Here is a 13,942-nt window from a genome sequence, read left to right as displayed (position 1 = left end):
ATTCCAAGTTGGGATCCTTACATGACAGAGAATATGAAATGATTGCATCTCTAAGACATGATCACATCACTATGGTGATATTTTATTTGTGCTGAAATGTGGTGATATTTTATTTGTATGCTAATAAATAAAGTTTGCCTGGAGATCAGAGGAAATAGCTAGCCATTTTAAGTTAACACAAAAGTCAGGCAGGGGTAGCACACTCCCTTAATCTGATCACTTGGCAGGCAGGGTCTCTGTGCGTTCAAGGCCTCACTAGGGAACAAAGCCAAGCATGGTGACACACGCCTTTAATCCCAGTACCAACCCATAGAGACCTGGAGGTCTGTACAGACAAGTAGTGACAAGGAAGTGAGGTAGCTGGGCTAAGAGCCAATGAGAGGGCAGAACAGCAAGGCAATAAAGGTGTAGGGAGACACAAAGTAGCTCACTTTTGGAAGCTGCAGCATGGTGAGATAAGGTTAGCTGGTGGCTATTCCTATTTCCCTGATCTCTAAGGCTTTCACCCCTATATTTGGCTACATGTTTTTTATTTAATAAGACCACTTAGAAATTCTTCTACACATCACTTAGTATAATAATTTTCAGTTAGTTCATTTCCCCCCCAAAATTTCATGTTTGTAACATCTGAATACCATTACATGATCTATATGCACTATATTTTCATTACCCTTTCTTCTGTTGATGGACATCTAGGCTGGTTCCATTTCTACACTGTAGTAAGTTATACAGAGAATATGAATGTGGCAGTGTGGTAATTTTTGAGAGCATCAACCAGAAATTCATACAGTGACCTTAACATTTCATTTTACTTCAACAAATATATTATTATGTATAAATACTTAACTAAGAATAATATTGAAAATCTACTTTTGACAAATTCTATTTATTGCAAAAATCTAGGGACCAAATTTTATAGAGTTATTTTTACATTTTTCTTCCCATTAAGAATATGATCAAAATACATTATGGAATTAGCAAAGAATTTTAAAAAATCATTTAACAGATGTAAATTTGCAACATAAAATTCATAAGCACGGGTTTCTTAGAGTGATGTTCTGGACTACAGAAATCTAGTGAAACATGTTTCACTAGATGATTGATGTGAAACAAAGAGAAGTACATTCATTAATATTACAATAATATGTAACCTTCTCCACATGTTTTTATTAACTAAATTTATTCATTGACAATTCCACATATGAACATAATTTATGCTGTCCACTCCTGTCCTCCACCATGTCCCATAGCCCTGTAACCCCTGTGCACCTTCCACTTACCTGCCAATCCCATCTGCTCACATGCTTGTCCGTTAGTTTTGTTCGGCATCTAAGTTTACCTAGAGTCACCTGTGTACCCACAGGCCTAGAACTATCTTCTGAAGCCTGACAAGCTCAGCAGTAGGCATGCATACAACTAAGGACAATGACTTCCTTTCTCCCCAAACCAAACAATAGGCAGTAGCTCAGTAGTAAAGGGTAGGGGCCCTTGTACCCTTCATCTACCCATGACTGATTGCTCAAAAGGCAAATTTTGTGAAGCACAAGTTGAGAAATTACAGTCATCATGTGTTCATAATGCAATGGTTGAATCTATAGAATGGTTTTTATCAGCCCTTCGCCCAGTCTACTCACTCTTGCGTACTCTTGTTCGCTTCCACGATTCCTCCTAGTCGTAGACGGTATGGTACAAACCTTTTGTTTAGAGTTAAGCCCTCAACCATAATCTATTCCCAGCATTTTAGGCATTCACAGCTCTCTGGAGTCAGAACAGTGTGTGTGAGTGTGCTTTTAAAATGAATACAAGTTAAAGAGGTTGCAATAGAGTTCAAGAAGTTTCAGAGGTGGGTTGATAGTAAGCAGAGTCTATACTGATAAATAATGAACCCAACCCAGCCAAGGAAAGAAGCTGTTGTTTTAGTTGTCAGCACTGTGGGAGAGCCAGGGTTGAAAGCAACAATACAGTGAACTGCAGGGATGTGTCCGGAATAGGAACAGCAGGGGCAGAGAAGTGAACAAGGAGACAGACAGACAATTAGATTTTGTTAACAGCTAGTGAACAAGGAAAGATGAGTCCTAGGGACAGTCAGAATTTTTTGGTTCTTGACGCACACCAGGTATCATATGACAGATCAGTGGGGCAGTGGCCATCTCAATGTTATGCTTCTCCACCACTTTGTGCCATGCAGGTGAAGGAGACATTCCCTTCCACAGTTTGCCATGACTATCAAGTTCTTGAAACTTGATTCTCTGTTATTATTTTAATGTACATTTTTTTCCCCAACAACTTTAGTTCACCCTGGTAAATTTATCAGGTGGCAGCCTTTAAATTTCTAGGAATAAGCCATTTATCAGTCTGTGCTTAGAGGGTGGTACCAGACAGATGATGTTTTCTGAGAGTCCACCCAAGCATACAATTATCCCCTATCAATTATTCCCTACCCTCAAAACTGAGTTAAAGCTGCTTGCAAAATGGATACTCTCAGGACAATGTGCAGCCAGAAAACTTACTGTTTTAATAATATGGAGTAGCTCAAAGTGAGTGTGGCCTTATATTAACACCCTTTGACACTCATACTATAACTTGTGAACACGAATATGTAGATATAGTTACCATAAGCTCTGATGTTTAATATTAGTAATTGAAATTAGAATAAAAGAACTACTTGTGTTTGTCTATGGTCAGCTATCAAGGGAAACTGGGACTACTTGGGAAATTGTAGCAAGGAAATCAAATCAGCTTCTACATTTATTTAATGAATTCTGTCACTGTAGAAAAACAAAAATATGTTTATGTATGTTTCTGGCTTATCATTCTCACAGTATACACTATGGTCACCGTACTTGGTTCTGAATAAACTATTTTATATTTCTTTTTGTCATAGTAGTTATTTTACAATAACATTATTCATATATTTGTTAAATACCTGCTTGAATTACCAAAAGTATTCAATAAATAATTTTCATTGTGTATTTCCCAAACAGTATGGGAAAAATAGTTGAAATTAAAACTTTTGTGTATTTCCCATTCCAAAGATTTATTTCACTTCCCTTCTCTGGTCTTACAAATTAGTGAAAGGTAAAATCCTTTAAGGATCTATGCCTGACACTTTCTTTCAAGAGGAAATTAGAAGTAATCAATCATGAGAGCCTGAGGGAATTTTCCATGAACAGCTATTTGAATATCTGACTTAGACCTCACCTCTTGATTTCTTATGAATATGCATTTCTCTTTTATAAATTATGAGAAAATAAGAGTATCTTCAGTCTGAGTGTATAGAACAAACTATTTTGAAAAGAACTGGGCTGTATGTTGACTCTGCACTTAGGAAATGTTAAGCAAAGTGCACATCAGCTACTTTCCAACATTTATTCTTCCATTCACCTTTCCTCTATTAATATAATGTCTTTGTTTTATACTCATACTATTACATGCCTATGAACAGACTAGTAAAATAGTAAACAACCTTTGCTTGAATAGAACTGAACAATATATGTTGTCTAAAATAGTCACTAGTGCACATCAAATATATTTTCAATCAAAACCCATTTCATCACCATAAAGCAAATTTTCATTATAAACAAATGCCATCATATTCTACAGCCTTTCAATGACTGACAGTTTATAGTATTTCAAACCTTTATAGCCCTGATTAACATAACTTCTGTCACTTATAGATGAAAGAAGAGATGAGACCTCTCATCTTTCCCCCTTGTCATGAAACACAAATGAGACAAGATTGAGCTCTACCCATCTACATTGTAGGTTTAAAATGCCTCGAATGCTTTCTTGTAATTAGTAATATTTATTTTATATAAAATTGCATGGGTTAATTTTATTTTCAATATACAAAGACTTAATTTTTGAAATTTTGTTTTATATTTACGTCTTGGCTTCATGTATGTTTGTGTATCATGTATGTGCCAGTTACCAGTACACAGAGAGCAGAAGAGGCATCAGACCCCCTAGTACTAGAGATACAGACAGCTGTGAGCTTCAGTGTATGTGCTGAGAATTGAACTCAGGTCCTCTGGAAGAGACTATAACTATCAAGCTTTCTCTCCAGCCCAAAACCAAAAATTTTAATAGAATAAATATATATAATATGTCCTGTAAGTCATTTTTATAGAAGGCTGGGTGTGGGTACCTGAACAAGGAGTAAGTGGAACCTAAGGATGTTGGCGCCTTTGGGAAGAAATAGTAATATTCATGTTCAGTAGTATGTCTCTGTAATACTAGAGATCACACTGTGCTAATCAAGTGTTCTACCACTGCATTCTTTGCCCCAGGCATTTTCAATTGCTATGCAGTGGCTACAGTTGGAGTCACACATAGTTAAAGAACTTCCTCAGTTTTTAACTCAGCTTCCTATCGCTCCAAATATACCTGAGATAACTAAGAGAAGATGAAGACTTCATTTTAGCTCACAATATTGGAAGTTCTCATACATTTTCTGTTGTCTCTGTTGCTTTGGAGTCTGTGGAAGACAAACTACTATGGCAGGAAAATCCACAGTGAATCAAGTTCATCTCTTGCCTGCCAGCAAAGAGAAGTAGAAAAGAACAAGTGAGAGTGAAAGGAGAAGGGAAAGAGGGGAAGAAAGAGACTGAACCATCATTGAGAGCATGCCCCAGTAACTCACAAACCTCCTACAGGCTCCAGTCATTAAAGGCAACTACCCCCTCCTAATAATGCCAAGCTGAGACCAAATTTTAACTCATCACCTTTAGGACACGTTGTATATCCAAATGTACCCAAGTACAACTTTAGATATAGTTAAGAAAAGAAAGATGAAAGTCGGTGTTAAGAATTCCATCTCCATTAGATAGACATACATCCAAGTAAAAAACCAAGTTTTACAATGGAAGAGTCTCATCTTGAGCTGGGGCACAGATCAGAGTACTCCATCTTGCAGGCTATAGATTAGGAATAAAGAAAGAAGTAGAAATATGAAAACACTTTATTATGGGAAACTCACCATTACAATCAGTGAGGATAAGGAGTAAGCAGAGACTATTGAAGTAGAAATATGGAAACACTTTATTATGGGAAACTCACCATTACAACCAGTGAGGACGAGGAGTAAGCAGAGACTATTGATCTAGCTCCTCACTGCCAGACTGGCTGCTCAGTGGGGAAACTTCCTGAAACATTCATTCCTGGGTCTCTTTATCCTACTCTGATTTATTTGACACTAGTCTTTAAAGTAATATCCTGTTTTATTTGTTCTTTTTTTAAGATGCAATTCCTTCTAAGATGTGGTTAATATACCAAAATTATTAGCAATAATGAATATGATGTACAAATTCAATAGTGTATTTAATGGTAAAGATTGTCATTGTCTCTTATTTAGTTAGAACTAATAAGAAATTAACATAATTGATAAAATTAGCGTGGTTTATGTCTGAAAAATAAGCCCGAGTTCTACATTAGAATGCTATGAGCCTCTATTCTATTGTGTATGTTGAGGGGTTACCTTCTAAGCTGACTGATGAGATCATGGGGTCCAATTATGAATTTCACATTCACTACTGGATAGAGGATTTGAGTTTTTATAGGGAACTACATATTGAAACAAAAGAAGAGAATGACTTGAAAACCCCATAATAAATTTGAGCCTTGACTAAATGACACATTTCCATCAATGAGGTTCAAGGAAATTGTTTTTAATGTTTGTGACTAGAGACTTGAATAAGAACATGTGAACTAATTCGTACTATCTTTTTCCTGCTCGTGTAAGGGAGAACAGTACGGTGTGTTACATCTTCCTGGGGTTTAAGATATCATGTGAGGGAAAGGTCCTCTAAACTAAGCAAAGCTAAACAGAACTGAAACTGACCCCTAAAAAAATCATAACTAAGACACTGACGGTAGCACATAGCGGCTCACTTTAAGCCAAATATAAGGGAGGCAGAGACAGGTGGGTCAGTGTGGTTTCAATTCTAGCCTTGTTTATATTGTGAGTACCAGGCTACCTAAGACTACATAATATGACCTTTTTTGACCTTATCAAAAAAAGACATATTTTCTATGTAAGTTTTGAGAGTCATCAGTGTCATATAAAAATTGTCTAGTATTTATCACATATAGGTTAGTTGTTTCTGAATATCCAGGTAACATGAAAAATTTCTTCATATCCAAAGAAATGGAAGCATAGGGATTTCTGATATATTTCATCTTCTTTGTTCAATAAAACGTAATATTATAATAATCCAATATAAAAGCCAGAGTATAGATCCTGAAGGAGCAAACGTTTGAGTCACTCTGGCTGTTCAAAAAATAATATTGCCTGTGGTGATGCTGACTGAGAGCAAAGGGAATATTAAACCACCGGTGGAAGAGAGAAATGACAAATACCAACTGTGTCTTTATGACTTCTTGTAGAAATACAAAAACCAGAGTAGATGTTCCTATACTCTTTCATGCATTGCAGCTCTCCATGCCTTCCTTATTAGTTTGCCTAATGTACATCCATAAGATACAGGATGACAGTAAAGGATGTTATTGACAAAAGAGAAGCACCATGGCACTGTCCACCCTCAACACCCAATGACTTAAAGAGAAAAATACCCGTTCTGTTGTCTGAAGAATATCTTGTAAGTCCCATTGTAAGAAGAACCTGTGACAGATGGGGACTTTTGTTCACTTTAGGTCAATGAATATGCCACTTTTATATAAGGTAATTGAATTATGTTGACTGGAAATATGGCAGGAATGCTATCATTATACCTTTTTGGTATTTTTTTTTGGGGGGGGGTTTCCAGACAGGGATTCTCTGTGTAGTTTTCTCTGTGTAGTTTTGCACCTTTCGTGGAACTCATTCTGTAGACCAGGCTGGCCTCAAACTCACAGAGAATCGCCTGCCTCTGCCTCCCGAGTGCTGGGATTAAAGGCGTGTGATTTCTTTTTACTTTAGTGAATATGTAGAATAACAGGTTTCATCGTGATATATTCATGCATGTATTTTACCCTATTTTGTTCACATTCACTTTCTCTAGTCCACACTTGCCCTCCAGGCAGTCTTCCCACTAAACACTTCTCTTTCTACTTTGATGATGTATTAGATACCTTTAATTTCAATAGAAAGTTAATGAGAATCTGAAGGAAGCAAATTATGAGAATTGCAGTGTCTCATGGTGTTTCTTCAGAAACATATCTCAATAGGAGATGCATGTGAAAATGCTTATTAGGATATAGTTTTCTTGGGATGAATATGCCTGGAAGGGATGGAAATAAAACTTGTGTGGTGACACACGTGAGGGATGGAACTGTGGCACAGCTTCAAGGGTCACAGTTGATGCTACAGCCAATGCTGCAATGGAATAGGTCAGAGGTTGAAGTGATGAGGCTGGACATTAATGTTCATAGTCATCAGTAGATTGCAAGAGACTCCCCTGAAAAGAGGTATGTTTGGGGGTCTACATTGTGCTCTTTAGGTGCTGTGCTCCAAGAGAAAGCATAAAGTAATGACAGCCATAAAAACCAGTAGAGGACTAAGCCCTCCATTCCTACAAATGATATGAGTGGACTAAAATAACACCCACCCAGGCTAGAGTCCTAGGATCTCCCTTCCCTAGTTTTGCCAACTGGATCCCCATTTACATGCCTCAATGATAGGTACAGTGTGGTGGTTTAGAAGTCAGAAGACAAGCAGGAACATTGGTTAGCCTCAGAAAGCCCTTGTAGGTTGTTTTCATCATTGCATGCTTTAATAAGCAGCAGATATTGTTAAGGGCAACCATTCTTTTCAAACTGGTAATTGTCAGCTTCCCTCTCAGCAATTCGTTGAATAAAAAGGTAAGTTCTTGTATTGAAATAAGCAGAAATAGTTTCTGTCTTCAAGCTACACCAGCTTCCGAGAGTGTTTATTATGTTTTATACTGTACATGCTTCTGTATTCGCCCCCCCCCAAAAAAAAAAACCACATTCTATGGAGTTGGTGGAATTGATAAGGCTAAGAGATGACTATTTACACCTTAAACAACTTTGTGGATATTTTGATAACCACAAAACAATAGCATCTCCCATAAAAGATATCAGTTTATAAAGGAATACTAAATCTAAAGAAATAAAATAAAAGAAAATGTTGCTTAAACTAATAATTGATATTCATACGAAATTGAAAAGACCAATGTAAGACGTCCTTCCTAAAGGATATGCTAGACCAAACTATGAGTACTCATTGTTCACCTTGTGTATCAAACATTCTTCTGAAATTCTCTATTATTAGCTATCATATAGTATGTTGATCTATTCCTTGGAGCCAAAGCTTCAAAATTAAATAACTCATAAGTTGAGATTTCTTGTGTGTGTGTGTGTGTGTGTGTGTGTGTGTGTGTGTGTATATGTGTGTGTGTGTGACCAGTGTGTATCCATAGAGGTTCATGGCAGTTTGCTTCCTCACTTGATCTCCATCATGTTTTGAGACAAGGTTTATCTCTGAACATAGAACTCACCAATAGGATAGATTACCGCATGAGCCCTGGGCATCCTCTTGTTTCTGCTTCCCAGTTCTGGGATCCCAGGCACATGCATATGATGCTTTGCCAAGCCTTTGACAACGGTGCAAAGTCAGGTCCTCATGCTTATGCAGCAAGCACTTTACCCCCTGAGCCATCTCCTTCATGTGAGCTGGCATAACTTGTTAGACACAATGCCCGCATTCTCTTCTCTAGCGACTTGTGTAATAATTTAAATTGGAAAAATCCATATTGTGGCAAAATCAAATCTATTTTTTTGTGAATAACCAACACATTTTTGTATGAGGTTAATGAAAACTCTGATTTATTGACTAGCTATTGTCTTGACCTATCCTATTTATAAAATTAAGATGCAGTCTTTTGCTAATCTTGAGGATAAGAAAGTCTAAAGCAATATTAAAGAAAATTCTTTCCTTATCTAAGTTAATAAAATCTTAATAAACATCCTTTAGATATTCTTGTCCACATGCAAAGATAGAGTATCATGTACTAGTTAGAGTCACGTAGCTAAAGATCATTTATTTTCCTTGAGATCTTCAAAGACTATCAATAAAATATCCAGTTCTGGCAATGTCTATTTACATGTTTATATGTTCTTAGGCCTTTGCTGTTTTATTATTTTCTTACTCATAATTTTTATGTTGAATTATATATCCCTCACCAAAAAAAATCACAGATAAATTACTTAGAAGATTATTGGATATTTTAGTACAATGAAAAGGGTGAAAATATTGAATATTTATGATGCATAAGATAAATAGAAACAGAAAATTAATATAAAATTTTTAAAGGGACATTGGTGACAATAAAACACTTAATTTAATTAATATTAAAATAATCGATAGTGTTAATTCACAGTTTTTAACACAAAGACTAAGGAGGAAAAGTTAACATTGAAAAAAATAAAGTGAAAAATAGATGAGATGATTAGAGTATGTTTAAGTTTTCACAGATAAACACAATACAAAACATCAATTCAGCTTGGGATTTATTGCAATATTCGTGAGAGTGATCAGCAAACACACGTTCCAACATTGAGGATACTCACTGCAATCTACTGAACGTGCCTGAACTATGGAAGGAAATTTTAAAAAAAGTCTACTTGATGGAGAAAAATTAAGACTAGCCTTAGATGTTTCTTCAGCAGAACTAAATTACTGATGACAAATAGAAAAAGTGCTTATTACATCTTAGGCAAAACTCTGACACCCAGTAACCCTAGATTCTAGTTTCTTTTTTTTCTTCCTGTGAATGCAGCTAAGGCATTTCCAATTTCCATAGGTGGAAAAATGTAAAAAAAAAAAAATGTGTACACTCATGTGTACATAGGTGCATGCACATGCATGCGTGTGTTTGTGTGTGTGTGTGTATTTGTGTGTTTGTGTATCCTATTCCCTCTGTGAGAAAACCTTCCTTTGAGACATACCCATAAATCATACAGCATACAATTATTAATTAAGAAAAATGTAATTAAATATTTTCAAAAACTTTATATATTGCTGGGAGGTGGTAGTTCATGCCTTTAATCCCAGCACTTGGGAGGCAGAGGCAGGTGGGTTTATGTGAGTTCAAGGCCAGCCTGGTCTACAGAGCAAGTTCCAGGACAGCAAGGGCAACACAGAGAAACCCTGTCTAGAAAAAAATCAAAATCAATAAAGAAAGAAAGAAACATTTATATCATCTTTGGGACTATAAAATCTTACTCTTAATTCAACATGAAGTACTTGAATAAATTTTATTCCTTCCCTAAAAGACTCAGTAACTGAGGTTTCACTGTTTGTGATCCCATAATATGTTAGAGAGTGATATGAACTATGAAAAAATACAAAAAACAAAATAGAGGAGATAGTGTGTAGAAGATGAGCAAATTAGACAAATCACCAAACAGGAAAGAACATGCAGAAAATGGCAGATTTCATAAACACTTATATAAACTTGTTACTGATAATAGAACCACACTGTTACTTTGCTACTAGTATGGTCATTAACAAAATTACCAGTAGCCTTCCTGCTGCATCTGGCACTCCTCTTAACACAGATTATAAATATGATGCATGACCATCGCCATGCTTTGAATTCGAATGAGAATGATCCCCATGAAGCTTTTATGTTTGAATACTTGGTCCCCAGTAGGCGGAACTGTTTGGAAAGTATTAGAAAGTGTGGTAATGTTGGAGATGTGTCTCTGGAGGCAGACTTTGAGGTTTCAAAAGATTCAAGTCATTCCCAGTGTGCTGCCCTGCCTCATGCTTGAGAACCAATGTCTGAGCTCTCTGCTGTCCCTGCTACCAATACTTTGTTTACCATCATAGACTCTAACCCCGTGAAACTGTAAACCCAGGAGAATACCTTCTCTTATAAGTTGCTTTGGTCATGGGTGTTTTGTCACAGCACTAGACAAATAACGAAGACAATCTTTTATATTCTCTATCCCCTCAATCACTGGAAGGCATGCTTTATATGTTTGGTGTCTGTAATAACTCCTTAAACTTTATGCTGTTACAATATTTAATTTGAGAATATAGATACTGAGACTCATGGATTTTGAAATATTTCCTAACATTCTTACCAATCTACCACCATGTGATGAAAGTTTAAAAATCAAAACAATTTTATTTACAAAACTTTATTAAATAAGCTTGTAATTAGATTTCATATATACCACTGGAAACTCTTGGCTTAAGGCAGCATGGGCCAGCAGAATCACAGTTTCTTTTTAATATAATTATACTCATTTAAGTAAAAATACTCACAGAAAGATAAACATGCCAAAATGCTAGTAGGTTATCTTAACCTTGAAGTGAATATTATAAAAATTAATTTTACTTCTGGCAAAGCATATGTGTTTTATGATGAAAAATAAACAGGAAGAAAAAGCAGATGCACTGACAGTAGCCTGGAGGTCTGCAAATGCCCACAGTGGATTGACAACTGGTCATGAAACATTTTATCAAGTGCCACCTCTCGCCTTTGGCCAATGTTACCTTCCAGTGCCGAACAGTAATAATGAAGTTCTAGAACGGAAAAGCTTATCATTTTCATTTCATGATCGGATTAAAGATGCAGATCAATTTTTGAAATTTCATAATTGCTGATTAAATTCCAAGGAAAACTCTGACAAATAAACTTATTCAGAAATACATACTTCAAAAAAAAAACCCTAGGACTCTGTAGTGAATGACAGTAAGTACGTGTGTAGCAAATCTACTCATTTTCATGTACAGTCAGTCTTGAATTCCTTGGGTACCTTCATTCTTTCTGTGTACATTCTTGTTTCAGTGTGTGCCCCCTCCCCAAAGTCCACACATTCCACTCTTTCTTCTGCACAGTATAACCTTCAGATACAAGACCATCCTTGTCTACTGGTTAAAAGATATAGATAACCCTGGGAATTACTTTCTGTTCCCATAAAACCTAAGCCCTCGCCAGTATCAGACAGGAACAAGAGTTACAATCCCAGGTTTTTGGGTGTCCAGTCATATGTTCATCCTGGCACAGAGAGTTGGAAAGAGATAATGTGGTTTTTCTAGTTATTTTACCTCATCACACTATTTCCTTCATAATATCATAAGTTGGTGCTACCTTATCCTTTTCTTGCTATTTTTTTCATCAGCTAGGAATATGGGACACACAACAAATATCCATTCATTGGTTCACACAACTGATACAATTTGGGTGCCTACCATGCCCCAGTTCTGTTTTATTAATGTCTCAGTCTAGACAATATGAGACCCCTTCAACACAAAAACATTGTCAAGTCCTACCAAATACTCCAATCTTTCCATGCAGAGATCACTCCCTATAGTTCACTGATAATTCTATTTATATGTAAGGATGCTTATCTAATATGTAAGTATTTATCAATATAGCTGATGCAAAAGATGAATCTGTCCACTTCCTATAATACCAGCATTTGTGATTCTGAAATAACTTTATGTAGCATTTATATGTCACAATACATATTTTGTGGTGATATTGTGTCCCTCAATGTATTGTGCACTCTAATAAACTTATCTGGGGTCAGAGAACAGAACAGCCACTAGGTAAACAGAGAGGCCAGAAAATGGTGGCACTCATACCTTTAATCCTAGCATTCTGGAGGCAGAGATCCATCTGGATCTCTGTGAGTTCAAAGCTGCACTGGAAACAGCCAGGAATGGTGACACACACCTTAACTCTCAGGAAGTGATGGCAGGAAGCAGAAAGGTATAAAAGGTGTGAGGACCAGGAACTAGAGGCCTTTTAAGCTTTTAGGCTTCTTAGCAGCAGTTCAGCTGAGATCCATTCAGATGAGGACTCAGCGGCTTCCAGTTTGAGGAAACAGGATCAGCTGAGAAGCTGTCAAGGCGAGGTTAGCTGTAGCTTGTTCTGCTTCTCTGATCTTCCAGCATTCACCCCAATAACTGGCACCGAGTTTTTTATTTGATAAAACCTTTTAAGATTCATGTTACATCATTTCTTTTTAAAAAAATATGTTATTACATTTACTTATGTGTGTGTGAGAGAGAGAGCAGGGGTACTCATATTTGTGTGCACACCCCCGCCCCGTATATTGTCCAGTGCCATGTGTGTGGAGGTCAGAAGACAACATGATGGAGTTACTTCTCTCCTTCCAACATGTGAAATTCAGGGACTGAACTCAGTTCCTCAAGCTAGCCAACAAGTACTGTGGGTTTTGATGTTGTTTGTTTGTTTTTTAACTTTTATTGATTCTTTGTGGATTTCACATCATGCATTCTGATCCCACTTATTCCCTGGCCCCATACATCCACCCTCTGCCCTTGCAACCTCCCCCCTACAAACAAAACCAAATTTAAAGGAAAAAACAAACAAAACAAAGAAACAAAATAAAAACAAACCAAAACAACAAAAAAAGAAAACTCTTGTCTTAGAAGCTTCAATGTGGCCCTTTGAGACACACTGTTTAACTATTTACCTTTTAGTCTGTTCATCTCTACCTAAAAGTGTTGACTACCAGGAGCCATTGGTCTGTCCTGAGGCCCCTGGCCCCTGCCACACTGCAGACACTGGGTCCCCACTGGGGCTCCTCCTGAACATCCTGCTGCTGTCTTTCATCACGGAGATCTCATTGCTCTGGATCCACAGGCTCGGGCCCCCCACAAGCTCCAACAGTTCTTAGATTCGGTGAATGTTGGGGTGAGCCAACCCATAGTCCTGGTTCTGGGTCTGGGCTGCATCTGAGATGGCCATCTCGACAGCCTTCCTCCATCATCAGTACCCAGAGGAGCTCCCTAGCATTGCCCCAGCTAGCTCACCAATGCAACCCACAGCATGGAGCCGGTTTTCGGGCTCTTGGGCCTTCAGATACAGGTTCCCCTCACTCGTATCACCAGGGCCAGCTGCACTGTTTTGCCCAGGCAAGGTGCAGGGCCCTCTCTCCTGATTGCTGTATGGGGCAAGGGAGAGGCGGAGTCAGGCCCCCTCTTTCAATTCCCCAGGAC

This window comes from Peromyscus californicus, unplaced genomic scaffold, assembly GCF_007827085.1.
Source record: "Peromyscus californicus insignis strain IS unplaced genomic scaffold, ASM782708v3 Scaffold_6__1_contigs__length_162567912, whole genome shotgun sequence".
In the NCBI taxonomy this organism is placed as follows: domain Eukaryota; kingdom Metazoa; phylum Chordata; class Mammalia; order Rodentia; family Cricetidae; genus Peromyscus; species Peromyscus californicus.
This window is presented reverse-complemented; position numbering follows the sequence as displayed.